The sequence below is a fragment of the Pan troglodytes genome, chromosome 1 (assembly GCF_028858775.2).
Source record: "Pan troglodytes isolate AG18354 chromosome 1, NHGRI_mPanTro3-v2.0_pri, whole genome shotgun sequence".
Taxonomy (NCBI): Eukaryota; Metazoa; Chordata; class Mammalia; order Primates; family Hominidae; genus Pan; species Pan troglodytes.
In genome coordinates, this window is record NC_072398.2 from 160,592,829 (window position 1) to 160,601,539 (window position 8,711).

An 8,711-nucleotide genomic window follows, 5' to 3' on the forward strand; every position below is an offset into this window, starting at 1 on the left:
AAAGGATGGTAACTAATTTATAAGAATTTATAGAAGAGCAAGTTCACTATTGGGTAGTGTCAGGTAGGTTGGTAGGCCCATGCCAAAGTTGGAGAGCTTGAGCCCCTAACCCCATGATGGGCCTCTACTCACTCACGGCCTGAACAACTGTACCAAGACTGCAGGGTAGTCCTGTACAGGACACAAAGTCTTCTCTTTGCAAAGAACACAACCCGCAGGACTGTACCCTGCAGTCTTGACTTGGGGTAAGTATGGCTTTATGTAAACAGCAGTTTTGAGGTGAGCAAAAAGGTTATAAATATTATCCCTCTTTTTCATAATCCAGGTGGTATATTTATGATACAGAAGATTAAAACTTCAAGCATAAGAAGAAGCTTATTTTAAAATTAAAAATTACAGAAAACTTTTAAAGTTAGAGAACATTAATTTGTTATTTTGTAAAAGGAATGATAAGAGACCAAATTGCAAAGAGGTAGGATTGGTTCCACCTGATTTATAGAAACAGCACAGAAATCAAATTCTCAGTTGATAGCCACCAGTCCTGCCACAGCAAAGAGGAACCTTTTTCAGCACCACTACGTAAGAGACTTTGAGAGACTTTCAGATTAAAAGAGCAGATATTTGAGGACCCACATATGAATTAAGACTCTTTTAGCTTGTAAAGTTCAGAAATCTTATTTGAATTAAATTAGCACAAAGAAGAATTTGTTATAATGAAAATGAAGTGTCTAGTGGAACCCATGAATAGAAATGGAGGTGTTTTTAGGAATAGAAGAGTAGCTTAAATATCCCTAAATTATCTCACCATCTCTCATCTCTGCTTTTTTTTTTTTTTTTTTTAAATATGGAGTCTCGCTCTGTCGCCCAGGCTGGAGTGCAGTGGCGCCATTTTGGCTCACTGCAACCTCCACCTCCTGGGTTCAAGCAATTCTCCTGCCTCACCCTCCCAGGAAGCTGGGATTACAGGCACCTGCCACCACACTCAGCTAATCTTTGTATTTTTAGTAGAGACAGGGCTTCCCATGTTGGTCAGGCTGGTCTTGAACTCCTGACCTCAGGTGATCCACCCACCTCAGCCTCCCAAAGTGCTGGGATTACAGGCGTCAGCCACCGCTCCCAGCCTACCTTTGTACTTCTATTTCATTTTTATTTCTCTCTTTGTAGGTCTGTTGTTGTTAACTCTCCGACCTAATTGACATATACATTCCCCCTTTTCTCTCCAACATGTCCTAAGATTTACTTATTACTGTGTCTGCCACTGGAGAGTATTTGGCTTTTATTCTCAGTTCTAGTTTCATGAATTGCAGGAAAAGGTCTGGTTGGTTCAGCCGGAGTCAGGTGCCCATCTCTGTGTAAGTGTTTATAGCCAAAGGGACAGTTATCGAATACTAAATGCAGTGATGTGCTGACAACATGTAACAGTTGGCTGTTGGAGTGGGGAGGGAGGAGGTGTCAATTTGCCTCTTGCCCCTTGCCAATATGAAGTGTAAATATTCTCACTATGGTTAGTTTCAAGCTACCAATGTGATATCACTGAATGTGGAGTTGAAAGAGATACTAACAATCAGCTTCATAAGATATAATAATATGAGGCAGCTCTAATAATGGTTGCTCCCATAGTAACCATGGGGATGAGAGAACATTTGTTGTGAAAATAGGAGACTCTGGGAAAAGAAATCAATGTGTCTAACACAGCCAAATTGTACAATAAATACTATTGTTTTCCCCACCATATCATGTCTTTTGACTCAATTTTTCTATGAAACAGTATACATTTAATCAGCCATCTTTAGATTCATAATGCCTATCATTAGGATGATAAAAGGTCACAGAAGCCTTAGAATAAGAAACCAAGTATGTATAGGGTCTCAAAAATGATACCCGAAAATGAAGGCTTCAGAAGTAGCTCTCTCTGACCTTCTGCCCTTCTGCCTCTGGCCTTTCATTCTCCCCTGAGGATAGCCATAGAAACTAGAATCCCTCTTTCTTAATGCCAGTCATAGAAACCTGGTCCCCTTTTTCCCAAAGGCAGCCATAAAACCTGAAAATATTACTGTAACTTTCTTCCTGTCTTTCTGTGTAAAAACTAGCCATAACAAAATTATCAAACTTTTTTTTTTTACTGTAGGTTATAAGACCCCCATTCCAGAGGGGGTCCTGCCCCATACTCAGAAGGAAGAAATGCATGCTCAGAGAGGTCAAGAAGAATCTAGATAGACAGATCTTGCTGGGTTTTACAACTCAGTCCCTTAACATTAGATCATGGACTAGGCACAGTGGCTAATGCCTATAATCCCAGTACTCTGGGAAGCCGAAGTGGGTGGATCACTTGAGGTCAGAAGTTTGAGACTATCCTGGCCAACATGGCGAAATCCCGTCTCTATTAAAAATACAAAAATTATCCAGGCATGGTGGTGCATGCCTGTAATCCCAGCTATTCAGGAGGCTGAGGCACGAGAATCACTTGAATTTGGGAGGCGGATTTTGCAGTAAGCCAAGATTGCCCCACCGCACACTGCACTCCAGCCTGGACACAGCAAGACTATGTCTCAAAAAAAAAAAAAAAAATTAGATCACAACCTTTTTGTCCAATCATATTTTAAAACAGCTGTCCATACTTTCTTGAACCTAAGCATACAATTGAACTGTTTCCCCTGCATCTGTGGATCTTCATTCTGAAGGCTCCCGTGTCACATAAAACTATGATCAAATAAATTTGCTTGCCTTTTCTCCCATTAATCTGCCTCTTGTCAGTGATTTTCAGTGAACTTTCAGAGGGTGAAGAGGAAGTTTTCCTTTGTCCTCTGTATATGAAATAATTCAAAAGAGAAGACTCTTTTCTTCATACACCTATTAACTTCCTCCTGTCCTATCACCTGTCTCCCATTTCTATTGTAATAGATTTCTTGTAACAACAATGTATCTATTTATTCATTATTTTTATTTTTTTGAGACAGGGTGTCACTCTGTCCACCCAGGTTAGAGTGTAGTGGCAAGGTCATAGCTCACTGCAGCTTCAAACTCTGGAGCTAAAGCTATCCTCCCATCTCAGACTCCTGAGTATCTAGGACTACAGGTGTGGGCCGCCACATCCAGTTAATTGTTATTATTTTATAAAAACAGGGTCTCTCTATGTTGCCCAGGCTGTTCTCAAACTCCTAGCCTCAAGCGATCCTCCCACCTGGGCCTTCCAAGGTGTTGGGATTACAGGCGTGAGCTTCCAAATCTGGCCAACAGCAATTTTAAAAGAGCTTCTCTGGACAGGTTTTAAAACACGCCACCTGTAATCCCAGTTACTCTGGAAGCTGAGGCGCAAGAATCACTTGAACCCGGGAGACAGAGGTTGCAGTGAGCCAAGATTGTGCCACTGCACTCTAGCCTGTGTGACAGACCAAGACTCAGTCTCAAAAAAAAAAAAAAAAAAAAAAGTATAAAATAATTCTGGTATAGGAAAAGATACCTTGAGAACATGATAAATAGTAATTCCAAACTCCTCCACTTGCTATTTTTTATGAGAAAGAAATGGAGAGTACTTTGATTCTCTCCTCTGATCTTTTAAAACCAATTAAAAATTTCTTTAGATGTCCACAGTTAGTCAGTTTATTCTCTGAATGACCACCACAGCTATTATATGCTTTCCCCAATCTCTGTCTTTAAAAAAAAAAAAAAAAAAAAAAAAATTAGAGACAGGGCGTCCCTATGTTACCCAGGCTGGTCTTAAACTCCTGGACTCAAGCGATCTTCCTGCCTCGGCTCCCCAAAATGTTGGGATTACAGGCCTTAGCCACCATGCCTGGCTTATCACTCCCTTTTAAACCCCTTCTCTAGGACTCTCTTCTGTATTCTCTTCTTGACATATTTATAGAAAATAGGTGTGAACTCTGTTCATTTTCCTTTCTGACCCCCTAAACTTCCTCCACCCACTTAGTGTCTTTTCGCCTACCTGAAAGTTATGCCCTTACATTAATAGTAATAGCTAAACAGCTACTTTTTGTTGAATGCCTATTATTCTAGTGTTCTACATCATTCCAGAAAACAGAAATTATCTCAGTTTTACAAGTGAACACATTGAAGTTCAAAGAATTGACGTTACTTGCTCCAGCCACACAACCAGTGAATGGAGAATCTAAACTCCAGATTCCATCCTCTCTCATACCTTCTCCAACATTTTTGTCACGTCTTCTTCTCCAACTCCTTCCCCACAGTATATAATCATGCTCAAGACACTCCTTTAAAAAAAAAAATCTTCTTAATATTTCATCCCTCTCCAGCAAATGCTTCAATTCTCTCTTAATCTCTTCATGATCATGGTATCTTTTTCTTGTTTTTTTGAGACAGAGTTTTCACTCTTGTCACCCAGGCTAGAGTGCAGTGGCGTGATCTCAGCTCACTGCAACCTCCGCCTCCTGGGTTCAAGTGATTCTCCAGCCTCAGCCTCTAGAGTAGCTGGGATTACAGGCATGTGCCACCACACCCAGCTAATTTTTTGTATTTTTAGTAGAGATGGGGTTTCGCCATGTTGGCCAGGCTGGTCTTGAACTCCTGACCTCAAGTGATCCGCCCGCCTTGGCCTCCCAAAGTGCTGGGATTACAGGCGTGAGCCACCACGCCCACCCAATCACAGTATCTTTTAAATGTGTTCTCTCTTCCTCATCCCCCTTGCAGCATTCTTCCTTTTTTTTTTTTTTTTGGTGGTGGGGGTGTGGGTGGCAGGGTCTCACTCTGTCACCCAGGCTGGAGTACAGTGGCAAGATCATGGCTCACTGCAGCCTCAACCTCCCAGGCTTAAGCGATCATGCCTCAGCCTCCCAAGTATCTGAGACTACAGGCACATACCACCACACCCTGATAATTTTTGTATTTTTTTTTTAAGAGATGGTATCTCATCATGTCGCCCAGGCTAGTCTCAAACGCCAGCGTTTCTGCCCGCCTCAGCCTCCCAGAGTGCTGGGATTACAGGCGTGAGCCACCACGCCCAGACTTCATGGCAGCATCCTTAATCAGGTGCTACTGTGTGCTCCAGCCTGCACCCTTGTTAGTTCACCTTGCACATTACAGCCAGAATAATTCGTTTAAAGTGCAGCTTTGATCATGTCAATACTCTCAAGTCCCTCCTCTCAAGAAAGGACTTCTATTTGTGCTGTGTCTCTATAGCTGTATATATGTGTGTGATATGTCAAGAGTACAAATATTGAACTCTATTCATTCTTCATTCCTGTATTCATTCAACAGTTATTCAGTGCCAATTATGTGCAAGCATAATAGTTTGTCTTAGCTGAAGTATTTTATTATGTGTCCTAGACTATCTGTATTGCTTCCATTCTGCTATCAGAAAGAACTTTGAAAACGAAAATGCAAAACTGATCATAGTATGCCCCGGTTTAAAACTGTTCAGTGATTTGCATAATACAAAGTTTGCATTCCTTCACCTACCATCCAAAACCCATCATGATCTTGCCTTCCCTACCCTTCTCCAACCATACCATGCTACATTCAGTTCCTTGAATATGCCAATATCCTTTCATGATTATGAGTCTTTATACATATTGTTATCCTGGAATTTTCCTTCCCCTTTCCAGATGAACTAACTAACACTCATCTGATTCTCTACATCTCAGCTCAAGCTTTTCCTTTTCTAGTTAAAATGTACCTGAAGCTACTACCCCCAGCATTAGTTTCCCTACCACAGATGTGGTCTCAATAAGAATTCTTATTGTGTTTCATTGTAATTGCCTATTTAAATGTCTTTTGCTAAGTTATGCATTTCTGAAAGGAACGGAGCAATATTTTATCTTAGTGTCACCAGCATCAAGTTCTGTATCTGTCATACAGAAAATGCCCCATAAATATTTGTTAAATGACTGAATAAATGCTAGGCAATCAAGGGGATACCAAGACTTAATCTTTGTCCTTAAGAAGTCTAAAAAATAAATAATCAGAATACATCAGTATCACCAAGTTATTTACTGTGTTATTTGCTTTAAATGAAGCCAACTTTTTAATAAAGGAACTTTGTTCCAAAATGAATTATAAACCAGCATATGTAGGAAATCTACAAATAGATAGGCTGCTGCTGCTTAAAGCCCACTGGAGTGATTTTTCTGAAGTATAGATCTGTCCAAAGAAAAAAATGAATATGAAAACATAAGAAAAGTCATTAAGATGGGAGGAAAAATGAGAGAGTAGAAAAAGTAAGCTAGGCCAGGTGCTGTGGCTCATGCCTGTAATCCCAGCACTTTGGGAGACCGAGGCGGGCAGATTACTTGAGGTCAGGAGTTCGAGACCAGCCTGGCCAACATGGTGAAACCCTTCTCTACTAAAAATACAAAAATTAGCTGGCATGGTGGCAAGCACCTTTAATCCCAGCTACTCGGGAGGCTGAGGTGGGAGAATTGCTTGAACCCGGGAGGTGGAGGTTGCAGTGAGGCGGAGATCGTGCTACTGCACTCCAGCCTGGGTGACAGAGAGAGACCCTGTCTCAAAAAAAAAAAAAAAGAGAGAGAGAGAGAGAGAAAGTAAGCTAGACTGATTTGGTCCTCCTCTAGTTGCAGTTCAAGAAAAAAATGGAGAAAAAATAAGCATATCTGCTACTGCTTCTAAGTCTTATATCTTCAGATTGACACTCATAAACCAAAAAGAGTTTGCCTACTACATAACCACCTTATTTAAATGGCAAAAAAACAAATTATTAGCTTTGGACTCAGTGGCTCACACCTGTAATCTCAGCTACTTGGGAGACTGAGGCAGGAGGCTGGCTTGAGGCCAGGAGTTTGAGGCCAGCCTGAGCAACATGTTGAGACATCATCTCTAAAAGACCTTTTTTAAAAATTAGCTGCGCATGGTGGCATTGTCTGTAGTCCCAGCTACTTGGGAGGCTGAGGCGGGAAGATCCCTTGAGCCCAGGAGTTTGAGGATGCAGTAATCTATGATTGAAGCACTGCACTCAAGCCTGGCTGGCAGAGAGAGACCCTGTCACTAAAAAAAATTTTTTTTATTATTTAACCTTAAAGACTACTCGGTAATTTTATCCAATTATGTTGGAGCATTGTTGAGTTTCTAGTAGAATAGTTTTTATTATAAATAGTTCTGAAGTCATGCTCTCCCATTTATAACTTCATATTTACTTATTAAAAATGTCTTTAATCTTTACAGGACATTTTTTTGTGACTAGATACAGCCCCTGAGGCATTTTTTCCATAAGCAGAAATTCTAAGTCCATTTCCCTGTTTCTTGCTAAATGTTCACTTATTAAAACAGAGCCTTAATCAAAAGTTTTGGGTCACAAGCATTAGGGTGGATAATATCACCATCCAGTCATTCGCTCAAAAATTTTATTTTATTTATTGTGTTCACTGCAACCTACCCCACCCCCCACCCGGATCGCTTGAGCCTGGAAGGTGGAAGCTGCGTGAACTGAGTTTGAGCCACTGCACTCCAGCCTGGGTGACAGAGTAAGACCGTATCACACACACACAAAGACAAACTTAGTCCCTAGTGTTGAACAGTTTACAGGAGAGTGAGAGAGTTAGACCAAACAACTATAACACATAGAGTCTTTTTTTTATGGGGGGACGGAGTCTTGCTATGTCGCCCACGCCGGAGTGCAAAGCCACGATCTCAGCTCACTGCAACCCCCGCCTCCCAGGTTCAAGCGATTCTCTTGCCTCAGCCTCCCCAGTAGCTGGGACTACAAGCGCTCGCCACCATGCCCAGCTAATTTTTGTATTTTTAGTAGAGACGGGGTTTCACCATGTTGGCCAGGCTGGTTTTGAATTCCTGACCTTGTGATTCACCCACCTTGGCTTCCCAAAGTGCTAGGATTACAGGTGTGAGCCAAGGCGCCCGGCCTGTAGAGTCATTTTTATAAAGTATCATTATGACATTACCCAACTGATACTATGGTTGATTCCTTCATTTAAACCCTCAGAGACACAAGCACCTCCACTGCCTTGACTGTCTCTTTCTTAGATTACTACCACAGCAGCCAAATTGACCTTATTTCTTCCTTCTCACAGTCCACCCTCAACATAGCAACCCCAGTGATCCTTTTAATACATGTCCAGTTATGGCCCTCCTCCTTAAGACTCTAATGTCTTTACATCTCACTCAGAGTAAAAGCCAAAGTTTTTATTTTTATTTTTATTTATTTTTTATTTTTGAGACGGAGTCTCGCTCTGTCGCCCAGGCTGGAGTGCAGTGGCCTGATCTCTGCTCACTGCAAGCTCCGCTTTCCAGGTTCACGCCATTCTCCTGCCTCTGCCTCCCCAGTAGCTGGGACCACAGGCGCCCGCCACCACACCCGGCTAATTTTTTTTGTATTTTTAGTAGAGACGGGGTTTCAGCATGTTAGCCAGGATGGTCTGGATCCCTAGACCTCATGATCCGCCCTCCTTGGCCTCCCAAAGTGCTGGGATTACAGGCGTGAGTCACCGCGCCCGGCCAAAGCCAGAGTTTTTAAATTGCCCTACAATATTCTCTCTGCTGTTATCTCCTACTCTTCTGTCCTCCGTTTAAAGTGGGTTCCTTGCCTATTCCCTGAACAAGTCAGGTATGCTCCTGCACAGGGCCTTTGCACAAACTACTCCCTCATTCCTGCTACTGTGGGAATACCTTTCCCCCAAATAGCCCACAGCTGATTCCCCCATCACCTCTAGGTCTTTGCTCAAATGACACCTCCTTCTCAGTGAGACTACCCTGACTACACTATTTCA